Here is a 12,287-nt window from a genome sequence, read left to right on the forward strand (position 1 = left end):
TGGGCGACTACAAGTCCCTGCCCGCCCCGCCGAGGCTGGAGATTTTGTTATTGTGGCAGGTTATTGGAGCATCTGATGGTGAACCCAGCGAGGGGAGAAAAGAAGGCCGAGCAAGAAGAATTATTGTCTCATTATCGCAACTTGTCTCCCCCCCCACTCACCCACCCACCCACCCGACCTTTTATTTTCCTCTCCTGGCGGTCGAACATTGATTATTGAAGGGGGAAAGGTGAGGAGTGCTGAGGGGAACCCCCTTTCTGTTTGTAAACAATGTCAGCAGAGTTTTATTCCGTGCCAGGAAGCCGTGAAACTCAAGTGCGCAGCGAGTCAGACTCGGTGTCTGGGGAGGGGGGAGAGGGGTGTCTGGGGAGGGGGGGAGAGGGGAGACTGGGGAGAGGGGAGACTGGGGAGGGGGGAGAGGGGAGACTGGGGAGGGGGGAGAGGGGGAGACTGGGGAGGGGGGGAGAGGGGGAGACTGGGGAGGGGGGAGAGGGGAGACTGGGGAGGGGGGAGAGGGGGAGACTGGGGAGGGGGGAGAGGGGAGACTGGGGAGGGGGGGAGAGGGGAGACTGGGGAGGGGGGAGAGGGGAGACTGGGGGAGGGGGGAGAGGGGAGACTGGGGAGGGGGGAGAGGGGGAGACTGGGGAGGGGGGAGAGGGGAGACTGGGGAGGGGGGAGAGAGGGGAGGGGAGAGGGGGGGGGAGAGGGGGGGGGGAGAGGGGGGGGGGAAAGGGGGGGGAGAGGGGGGGGGGGAGAGTGAGGGAGGGAGGGGGAGGGGAAAGAGGGGCGAGTGGGGGGGGAGAGGGGGGGGGAGGGGGGGAGAGTGAGGGAGGGAGGGGGGAGGGGAAAGAGGGGCGAGTGGGGGGGAGAGAGAGAGGGGAGTTGGAGAGGGGAAAGAGGGGCGAGAGAGGGGCGAGTGGGGGGAGAGAGAGGGGCGAGTGGGGGGAGAGAGGGGGGAGAGAGAGGGGCGAGTGGGGGGAGAGAGAGGGGAAAGAGGGGCGAGTGGGGGGAGAGAGAGAAGGGAAAGAGGGGCGAGTGGGAGGAGAGAGAGAAGGGAAAGAGCGGGGAGAGAGAGAAGGGAAAGAGGGGCGAGTGGGGGGAGAGAGAGAGGGGAGTTGGAGAGGGGAAAGAGGGGCGAGGGAGGGAGAGGGAAAGAGGGGCGAGGGAGGGAGAGGGGGAAAGAGGGGCGAGGAGAGAGAGAGGGGAAAGAGGGGCGAGGGAGGGAGAGGGGAAAGAGGGGCGAGGGAGGGAGAGGGGAAAGAGGGGCGAGGGAGGGAGAGGGGAGAGGGGAGAGGGAGAGGGGAAAGAGGGGCGAGGGAGAGGGGAAAGAGGGGAGAGGGAGAGGGGAAAGAGGGGCGAGGGAGAGGGGAAAGAGGGGAGAGGGAGAGGGGAAAGAGGGGCGAGGGAGAGAGAGAGGGGAAAGAGGGGCGAGGGAGAGAGAGAGGGGAAAGAGGGGCGAGGGAGAGAGAGAGGGGAAAGAGGGGCGAGGGAGAGAGAGAGGGGAAAGAGGGGCGAGGGAGGGAAAGAGGGGCGAGTGTGGGGGGAGAGAGGGGAAAGAGGGGCGAGTGGGGGGAGAGAGAGAGGGGAGTTGGAGAGGGGAAAGAGGGGCGAGAGAGAGAGGGGCGAGTGGGGGTAGAGAGAGGGGGGAGAGAGGGGGGAGAGAGAGGGGCGAGTGGGGGGAGAGAGAGGGGCGAGTGGGGGGGAGAGAGAGGGGCGAAGTGGGGGGAGAGAGTGGGGCGAGTGGGGGGAGGAGGAGAGAGTGGGGCGAGTGGGGGGAGAGAGAGAAGGGAAAGAGGGGCGAGTGGGAGGAGAGAGAGAAGGGAAAGAGGGGCGAGTGGGGGACGGAGAGAGAGAGGGGAGTTGGAGAGGGGGAAAGAGGGGAGGCGAGGGAGGGAGAGGGGAAAGAGGGGCGAGGGAGGGAGAGTGGGAAAGAGGGGCGAGGGAGGGAGAGGGGAAAGAGGGGCGAGGAGAGAGGGAGAGGGGAAAGAGGGGCGAGGGAGAGAGAGGGGGGAAAGAGGGGCGAGGGAGGGAGAGGGGAAAGAGGGGCGAGGGAGAGGGGAAAGAGGGGAGAGGGAGAGGGGAAAGAGGGGCGAGGGAGAGGGGAAAGAGGGGAGAGGGAGAGGGGAAAGAGGGGCGAGGGAGAGAGAGAGGGGAAAGAGGGGCGAGGGAGAGAGAGAGGGGAAAGAGGGGCGAGGGAGAGAGAGAGGGGAAAGAGGGGCGAGGGAGGGAAAGAGGGCGAGTGGGGGGAGAGAGAGAGGGGAGTTGGAGAGGGGAAAGAGGGGCGAGAGAGAGAGGGGCGAGTGGGCGGTAGAGAGAGGGGGGGAGAGAGAGGGGCGAGTGGGGGGAGAGAGAGGGGCGAGTGGGGGGAGAGAGTGGGGGGAGAGAGTGGGGCGAGTGGGGGGAGAGAGTGGGGCGAGTGGGGGGAGAGAGTGGGGCGAGTGGGGGGAGAGAGTGGGGGCGAGTGGGGGAGAGAGTGGGGGGAGAGAGAGAAGGGAAAGAGGGGCGAGTGGGAGGAGAGAGAGAAGGGAAAGAGGGGGGAGAGAGAGAAGGGAAAGAGGGGCAAGTGGGGGGAGAGAGAGAGGGGAGTTGGAGAGGGGAAAGAGGGGCGAGGGGAGGGAGAGGGGAAAGAGGGGCGAGGGAGGGAGAGGGGAAAGAGGGGCGAGGGAGGGAGAGGGGAAAGAGGGGTGAGGGAGAGAGAGGGGGAAAGAGGGGCGAGGGAGAGAGAGAGGGGAAAGAGGGGCGAGGGAGAGAGAGAGGGGAAAGAGGGGCGAGGGAGGGAAAGAGGGGCGAGGGAGGGAAGAGGGGCGAGGGAGTGGGCGAGGGAGAGAGAGAGAGGGGAAAGAGGGGCGAGGGAGGGCGAGAGAGGGGAAAGAGGGGCGAGGGGAGGGCGAGAGAGAGAGAGGGGGAGGGGAGGGCGAGAGAGAGAGAGGGGAAAGAGGGGCGAGGGAGGGAGAGAGAGAGAGGGGCGAGGGAGAGGGGAGAGAGGGAGAGGGGAGAGGGGCGAGGGAGAGGGGAGAGAGGGGCGGGGAGAGGGGAGAGAGGGGCGGGGGAGAGGGGAGAGAGGGAGAGGGAGAGAGGGGCGGGGAGAGGGAGAGAGGGAGAGGGAGAGGAGAGGGAGAGGGGAGAGAGGGAGAGAGGGAGAGGGGAAAGAGGGGCGAGTGGGGGGGGAGAGAGAGAGAGGGGAGTTGGGGAGGGAGGGAGAAAGAGAGGGGAAAGAGGGGCGGAGGAAGAGAGAGAGGGGAAAGAGGGGCGAGGGAGAGAGAGAGAGGGGAAAGAGGGGCGAGTGGGGGGAGAGAGAGGGGCTAGTGGGGGGAGAGAGAGGGGGCTAGTGGGGGGAGAGAGAGGGGCTAGTGGGGGAGAGAGAAGGGAAAGAGGGGCGAGTGGGGGGAGAGAGAGAAGGGAAAGAGGGGAGAGAGAGAAGGGAAAGGGGGAGAGAGAGAAGGGAAAGGGGAGAGAGAGAAGGGAAAGAGGGGCGAGTGGGGGGAAAGAGGGGCGAGTGGGGGGAAAGAGGGGCGAGTGGGGGGAAAGAGGGGCGAGTGGGGGGAGAGAGAGGGGGGCGAGTGGGGGGAGAGAGAGGGGAGTTGGAGAGGGGAAAGAGGGGCGAGGGAGAGAGAGGGGGAAAAGAGGGGTGAGGGAGAGAGGGGCGAGAGAGAGAGGGGAAAGAGGGGCGAGAGAGGGGAAAGAGGGGCGAGAGAGAGGGGAAAGAGGGGCGAGGGAGGGCGAGAGAGAGAGAGGGGAAAGAGGGGCGAGGGAGGGAGAGAGAGAGAGAGAGGAAAGAGGGGCGCGGGGAGAGGGGAAAGAGGGGCGAGCGAGGGAGGGAGAGAGAGGAAAGAGGGGGCGCGGGGAGAGAGAGGGAAAGAGGGGCGAGGGAGAGGGGAAAGAGGGGCGAGGGAGAGTGGGGGGAGAGGGGCGAGTGGGGGGAGAGAGGGGGGAATTGGGGAGGGGGAAGAGGGGCGGGGGGAGAGAGAGAGTGGAGGGGGAAGAGGGGCGGGGGGAGAGAGAGAGGGGGAGCGGGGGGGAGAGAGAGAGAGAGGGGAGCGGGGGGAGAGAGAGAGAGAGGGGGAGCGGGGGGAGAGAGAGAGAGAGGGGAGCGGGGGGAGAGAGAGAGAGGGGAGCGGGGGGAGAGAGAGAGAGGGGAGCGGGGGGAGAGAGAGAGAGGGGAGCGGGGGGAGAGAGAGAGAGGGCGAGCGGGGGAGAGAGAGAGAGGGGAGTGGGGGGAGAGATAGGGGAGGGGGTGAAGAGGGGCGGGGAGGGGGTGAAGAGGGGCGGGGAGGGGGTAAAGAGGGGGTTAAGAGGGGGAGAGAGGGGGAGTTGGGGAGGGGGTGAAGAGGGGGGAGTTGGGGAGGGGGTGAGAGGGGGGGAGTTGGGGAGGGGGTGAAGAGGGGGGAGTTGGGGAGGGGGTGAAGAGGGGGGGAGTTGGGGAGGGGGTGAAGAGGGGGAGTTGGGGAGGGGGTGAAGAGGGGGGAGTTGGGGAGGGGGTGAAGAGGGGGGAGTTGGGGGAGGGAGTGAAGAGGGGGGAGTTGGGGAGGGGGGAGTTGGGGAGGGGGGAGTTGGGGAGGGGGGAGTTGGGGAGGGGGTGAAGAGGGGGGAGTTGGGGAGGGGGGAGTTGGGGAGGGGGTGAAGAGGGGGGGAGTTGGGGAGGGGGTGAAGAGGGGGGAGTTGGGGAGGGGGTGAAGAGGGGGGAGTTGGGGAGGGGGTGAAGAGGGGGGAGTTGGGGAGGGGGTGAAGAGGGGGGGAGTTGGGGAGGGGGGTGAAGAGGGGGGAGTTGGGGAGGGGGGTGAAGAGGGGGGAGTTGGGGAGGGGGTGAAGAGGGGGCGAGTGGGGGGGGAGAGAGAGGGTGGAGTTGGGGGAGAGAGAGGGGGGAGTTGGGGAGGGGGGAGTTGGGGAGAGAGAGGGGGGAGTTGGGGGAGAGAGAGGGGGGAGTTGGGGAGAGAGGAGGGGGGAGTTGGGGAGGGGGTGAAGAGGGGCTGGAGGGGGGAGTTGGGGAGAGAGAGGGGGGAGTTGGGGAGGGGGTGAAGACGGGGGAGTTGGGGGAGGGGGTGAAGAGGGGCTGAAGGGGGGAGTTGGGAGGGGGTGAAGAGGGGGGAGTTGGGGAGAGAGAGGGGGGAGTTGGGGAGGGGGTGAAGAGGGGCTGGAGGGGGGAGTTGGGGAGGGGGTGAAGAGGGGCTGAAGGGGGGAGTTGGGGAGGGGGTGAAGAGGGGCTGAAGGGGGGAGTTGGGGAGGGGGTGAAGAGGGGGCTGGAGGGGGGGAGTTGGGGAGGGGGTGAAGAGGGTGTGAACAGCGGCGGTGCAGGAAGTTGAGATTTTTGCTCCAATGTGTCGGCGGCCGGTTGCGACAATGTTTCGAATGTCAGTGACAATGTGTCGAACCTCCGACCGCCCGTCACCTTCCATGGAACGATTGTGACGTAGTGCGGGCCGCGACTTCCATTGGAGGAGGAGGGAGGGGGAAAGATACAAAGTTGCGATTTCTGCCTTTTTTTGCAACAAAAACTGTTGCAAATTGTGAGCGCGGGGGCCTCGGAGCTCAGCCCAGAGCTCAGCCCAGCCCGGCCCGGCCCGGCCCAGCGAATGCAACAGAGGGCCCTGGGGGTGGGGGTTGGACGGTTCCAGCACCCATTTCCTCACGGCCCTGTTGAGGCCCTCTCCATCTCCTCTCTCTCTCTCTCTGATCGCTCGCCAGTGTGTGTGTGCGTGACTGGATATTTAAAGCCCAGACTTTCAGGAGCCGCTCGACTTATTTTCTTACTTTGTGCCCAAATGAGCGGCCGTAACACACGAGTGGGAGGTGGGGGGACAGTACTGGTGGGTACGGGTCGGTCACTGTATAACATTGGGGTACAGTACTGGGGGGGTGCAGGTCTGTCACTGTATAACACTGGGGTACAGTACTGGGGGGTGCAGGTCCTCTCACTGTATAACACTGGGGTACAGTACTGGTGGGTACAGGTCTGTCACTGTATAACACTGGGGTACAGTACTGGTGGGTACAGGTCTGTCACTGTATAACACTGAGGTACAGTACTGGTGGGTACAGATCTGTCCCTGTATAACACTGGGGTACAGTACTGGTGGGTACAGGTCTGTCACTGTGTAACACTGGGGTACAGTACTGGGGGGTGCAGGTCTCTCACTGTATAACACTGGGGTACAGTACTGGTGGGTACAGGTCTGTCACTGTTAACACTGGGGTACAGTACTGGTGGGTACAGGTCTGTCACTGTATAACACTGAGGTACAGTACTGGTGGGTACAGATCTGTCCCTGTATAACACTGGGGTACAGTACTGGTGGGTACAGGTCTGTCACTGTGTAACACTGGGGTATAGTACTGGTGGGTACAGGTCTGTCACTGTATAACACTGGGGTACAGTACTGGGGGGTACAGGTCTGTCACTGTATAACACTGGGGTACAGTACTGGGGGTACAGGTCTGTCACTATAACACGGGTACAGTACTGGTGGGTACAGGTCTGTCACTGTATAACACGGGTACAGTACTGGTGGGTACAGGTCTGTCCCTGTATAACACTGGGGTACAGTACTGGTGGGTACAGGTCTGTCACTGCACAACACTGGGGTACAGCACTGGTGGGTACAGGTCTGTCACAGTATAATACTGGGGTACAGTACTGGGGGGTACAGGTCTGTCACTGTGTAACACTGCGGTACAGTACTGGGGGTACAGGTCTGTCACTGTATAACACTGGGGTACAGTACTGGGGGTACAGGTCTGTCACTGTATAACACTGGGGTACAGTACTGGGGGTACAGGTCTGTCACTATAACACGGGTACAGTACTGGTGGGTACAGGTCTGTCACTGTATAACACGGGTACAGTACTGGTAGGTACAGGTCTGTCCCTGTATAACACTGGGGTACAGTACTGGTGGGTACAGGTCTGTCACAGTATAATACTGGGGTACAGTACTGGGGGGTACAGGTCTGTCACTGTGTAACACTGCGGTACAGTACTGGGGGTACAGGTCTGTCACTGTATAACACTGGGGTACAGTACTGGTGGGTACAGGTCTGTCACTGTATAACACTGGGGTACAGTACTGGTGGGTACAGGTCTGTCACTGTATAACACTGGGGTACAGTACTGGGGGGTACAGGTCTGTCACTGTGTAACACTGGGGTACAGTACTGGTGGGTACAGGTCTGTCATTGTGTAACACTGGGGTACAGTACTGGGGGGTGCAGGTCTGTCACTGTATAACACTGGGGTACAGTACTGGTGGGTACAGGTCTGTCACTGTGTAACACTGGGGTACAGTACTGGTGGGTACAGGTCTGTCACTGTGTAACACTGGGGTACAGTACTGGGGGGTGCAGGTCTGTCACTGTATAACACTGGGGCACAGTACTGGTGGGTACAGGTCTGTCACTGTGTAACACTGGGGTACAGAACTGGTGGGTACAGGTCTGTCACTGTGTAACACTGGGGTACAGTACTGGGGGGTGCAGGTCTGTCACTGTATAACACTGGGGTACAGTACTGGTGGGTACAGGTCTGTCACTGTGTAACACTGGGGTACAGCACTGGTGGGTACAGGTCTGTCACTGTGTAACACTGGGGTACAGTACTGGGGGGTGCAGGTCTGTCACTGTATAACACTGGGGTACAGTACTGGTGGGTACAGGTCTGTTACTGTATAACACTGGGGTACAGTACTGGTGGGTACAGGTCTGTTACTGTATAACACTGGGGTCCAGTACTGGTGGGTGCAGGTCTGTCCCTGTAAAACACTGGGGTACAGTACTGGTGGGTACAGGTCTGTCACTGTGTAACACTGGGGTACAGTACTGGGGGGTACAGGTCTGTCACTGTGTAACACTGGGGTACAGTACTGGGGGGTACAGGTCTGTCACTATAACACTGGGGTACAGTACTGGTGGGTACAGGTCTGTCACTGTGTAACACTGGGGTACAGTACTGGGGGTACAGGTCTGTCACTGTATAACACTGGGGTACAGTACTGGTGGGTACAGGTCTGTCACTGTATAACACGGGTACAGTACTGGTGGGTACAGGTCTGTCACTGTGTAACACTGGGGTACAGTACTGGTGGGTACAGGTCTGTCATTGTGTAACACTGGGGTACAGTACTGGTGGGTACAGGTCTGTCACTGTGTAACACTGGGGTACAGTACTGGTGGGTACAGGTCTGTCACTGTGTAACACTGGGGTACAGTACTGGGGGGTGCAGGTCTGTCACTGTATAACACTGGGGTACAGTACTGGGGGGTGCAGGTCTGTCACTGTATAACACTGGGGTACAGTACTGGGGGTACAGGTCTGTCACTGTATAACACTGGGGTACAGCACTGGTGGGTACAGGTCTGTCTCTGTGTAACACTGGGGTACAGTACTGGGGGGTGCAGGTCTGTCACTGTATAACACTGGGGTACAGTACTGGTGGGTACAGGTCTGTTACTGTATAACACGGGTACAGTACTGGTGGGTACAGGTCTGTCACTGTATAACACTGGGGTACAGTACTGGTGGGTACAGGTCTGTTACTGTATAACACTGGGGCACAGTACTGGTGGGTACAGGTCTGTCACTGTGTAACACTGGGATACAGAACTGGTGGGTACAGGTCTGTCACTGTGTAACACTGGGGTACAGTACTGGGGGGTGCAGGTCTGTCACTGTATAACACTGGGGTACAGTACTGGTGGGTACAGGTCTGTCACTGTGTAACACTGGGGTACAGCACTGTTGGGTACAGGTCTGTCACTGTGTAACACTGGGGTACAGTACTGGGGGGTGCAGGTCTGTCACTGTATAACACTGGGGTACAGTACTGGTGGGTACAGGTCTGTTACTGTATAACACGGGTACAGTACTGGTGGGTACAGGTCTGTCACTGTGTAACACTGGGGTACAGTACTGGTGGGTACAGGTCTGTCACTGTGTAACACTGGGGTCCAGTACTGGTGGGTGCAGGTCTGTCCCTGTAAAACACTGGGGTACAGTACTGGTGGGTACAGGTCTGTCACTGTGTAACACTGGGGTACAGTACTGGGGGGTACAGGTCTGTCACTGTGTAACACTGGGGTACAGTACTGGGGGGTACAGGTCTGTCACTATAACACTGGGGTACAGTACTGGTGGGTACAGGTCTGTCACTGTGTAACACTGGGGTACAGTACTGGGGGTACAGGTCTGTCACTGTATAACACTGGGGTACAGTACTGGTGGGTACAGGTCTGTCACTGTATAACACGGGTACAGTACTGGTGGGTACAGGTCTGTCACTGTGTAACACTGGGGTACAGTACTGGTGGGTACAGGTCTGTCATTGTGTAACACTGGGGTACAGTACTGGGGGGTGCAGGTCTGTCACTGTATAACACTGGGGTACAGTACTGGTGGGTACAGGTCTGTCACTGTGTAACACTGGGGTACAGTACTGGTGGGTACAGGTCTGTCACTGTGTAACACTGGGGTACAGTACTGGGGGGTGCAGGTCTGTCACTGTATAACACTGGGGTACAGTACTGGTGGGTACAGGTCTGTCACTGTGTAACACTGGGGTACAGCACTGGTGGGTACAGGTCTGTCACTGTGTAACACTGGGGTACAGTACTGGGGGGTGCAGGTCTGTCACTGTATAACACTGGGGTACAGTACTGGTGGGTACAGGTCTGTTACTGTATAACACGGGTACAGTACTGGTGGGTACAGGTCTGTCACTGTGTAACACTGGGGTACAGTACTGGTGGGTACAGGTCTGTCACTGTGTAACACTGGGGTCCAGTACTGGTGGGTGCAGGTCTGTCCCTGTAAAACACTGGGGTACAGTACTGGTGGGTACAGGTCTGTCACTGTGTAACACTGGGGTACCGTACTGGGGGGTACAGGTCTGTCACTGTATAACACTGGGGTACAGTACTGGGGGGTACAGGTCTGTCACTGTGTAACACTGGGGTACAGTACTGGGGGGTACAGGTCTGTCACTATAACACTGGGGTACAGTACTGGTGGGTACAGGTCTGTCACTGTAGAACACTGGGGTACAGTACTGGTGGGTACAGGTCTGTCACTGTGTAACACTGGGGTACAGTACTGGGGGTACAGGTCTGTCACTGTATAACACTGGGGTACAGTACTGGTGGGTACAGGTCTGTCACTGTATAACACTGGGGTACAGTACTGGTGGGTTCAGGTCTGTCACTGTATAACACTGGGGTACAGTACTGGGGGGTACAGGTCTGTCACTGTGTAACACTGGGGTACAGTACTGGTGGGTACAGGTCTGTCACTGTGTAACACTGGGGTACAGTACTGGTGGGTACAGGTCTGTCACTGTGTAACACTGGGGTACAGTACTGGTGGGTACAGGTCTGTCACTGTGTAACACTGGGGTACAGTACTGGGGGGTGCAGGTCTGTCACTGTATAACACAGGTACAGTACTGGTGGGTACAGGTCTGTCACTGTATAACACTGGGGTACAGTACTGGTGGGTAAAGGTCTGTTACTGTATAATACCGGGGTACAGCACTGGGGGGTACAGGTCTGTCACTGTGTAACACTGGGGTACAGCACTGGTGGGTACAGGTCTGTCACTGTATAATACCGGGGTCCAGTACTGGTGGGTGCAGGTCTGTCCCTGTAAAACACTGGGGTACAGTACTGGTGGGTACAGGTCTGTCACTGTGTAACACTGGGGTCCAGTACTGGTGGGTGCAGGTCTGTCCCTGTAAAACACTGGGGTACAGTACTGGTGGGTACAGGTCTGTCACTGTGTAACACTGGGGTACAGTACTGGGGGGTACAGGTCTGTCACTGTGTAACACTGGGGTACAGTACTGGGGGGTATAGGTCTGTCACTATAACACTGGGGTACAGTACTGGTGGGTGCAGGTCTGTCACTGTATAACACTGGGGTACAGTACTGGGGGGTACAGGTCTGTCACTGTGTAACACTGGGGTACAGTACTGGGGGGTGCAGGTCTGTCACTTTATAACACTGGGGTACAGTAGTGGTGGGTACAGGTCTGTCACTGTGTAACACTGGGGTACAGTACTGGTGGGTACAGGTCTGTCACTGTGTAACACTGGGGTACAGTACTGGGGGGTGCAGGTCTGTCACTGTATAACACTGGGGTACAGTACTGGTGGGTACAGGTCTGTCACTGTATAACACGGGTACAGTACTGGTGGGTACAGGTCTGTCACTGTATAACACTGGGGTACAGTACTGGTGGGTACAGGTCTGTTACTGTATAATACCGGGGTACAGCACTGGGGGGTACAGGTCTGTCACTGTGTAACACTGGGGTACAGTACTGGTGGGTACAGGTCTGTCACTGTATAACACTGGGGTACAGTACTGGGGGGTACAGGTCTGTCACTGTGTAACACTGGGGTACAGTACTGGTGGGTACAGGTCTGTCACTGTATAATACCGGGGTACAGTACTGGTGGGTACAGGTCTGTCACTGTGTAACACTGGGGTACAGTACTGGTGGGTACAGGTCTGTCACTGTATAATACCGGGGTACAGTACTGGTGGGTACAGGTCTGTCACTGTGTAACACTGGGGTACAGTCCTGGTGGGTCCAGGTCTGTCACTGTATAACACTGGGGTACAGTACTGGTGGCTGCAGGTCTGTCACTGTGTAACACTGGGGTACAGTAGTGGTGGGTACAGGTCTGTCACTGTGTAACACTGGGGTACAGCACTGGTGGGTACAGGTCTGTCACTGTATAATACCGGGGTACAGTACTGGTGGGTACAGGTCTGTCACTGTGTAACACTGGGGTACAGTCCTGGTGGGTCCAGGTCTGTCACTGTATAACACTGGGGTACAGTACTGGTGGCTGCAGGTCTGTCACTGTGTAACACTGGGGTACAGTACTGGTGGGTACAGGTCTGTCACTGTGTAACACTGGGGTACAGTACTGGTGGGTACAGGTCTGTCACTGTGTAACACTGGGGTACAGTACTGGGGGGTACAGGTCTGTCACTGTGTAACACTGGGGTACAGTACTGGTGGGTCCAGGTCTGTCACTGTGTAACACTGGGGTACAGTACTGGGGGGTACAGGTCTGTCACTGTGTAACACTGGGGTACAGTCCTGGTGGGTACAGGTCTGTTACTGTATAATACCGGGGTACAGTACTGGTGGGTACAGGTCTGACACTATAACACTGTTGACCTATCACCCCCCCGTGCTCGCTGACCTGCATTGTTCAGCAACGCCTCGAATTTAAAATTCTCCATCCTCGTTTTCAAACCCCTCCATGGCCCTCGCCCCTCCCTCCCTCCC

At 59.1% G+C, this 12,287-nt stretch overlaps 1 protein-coding gene across 1 annotated transcript in view; it reads left to right on the forward strand.

The window, feature by feature from the left end:
• Positions 1-27: 27 nt before the first annotated feature.
• Positions 28-12,287, forward strand: part of LOC137306875 (calcium-binding and coiled-coil domain-containing protein 1-like) — a 56,370-nt gene continuing 44,110 nt past the window's right edge. The window contains exon 1 of the mRNA XM_067976265.1: positions 28-229. The gene's annotated coding sequence lies outside the window, so the exon portion shown is untranslated. The remainder of the gene's footprint in view (positions 230-12,287) is intronic.

Source organism: Heptranchias perlo, chromosome X, assembly GCF_035084215.1.
Source record: "Heptranchias perlo isolate sHepPer1 chromosome X, sHepPer1.hap1, whole genome shotgun sequence".
NCBI lineage: Eukaryota > Metazoa > Chordata > Chondrichthyes > Hexanchiformes > Hexanchidae > Heptranchias > Heptranchias perlo.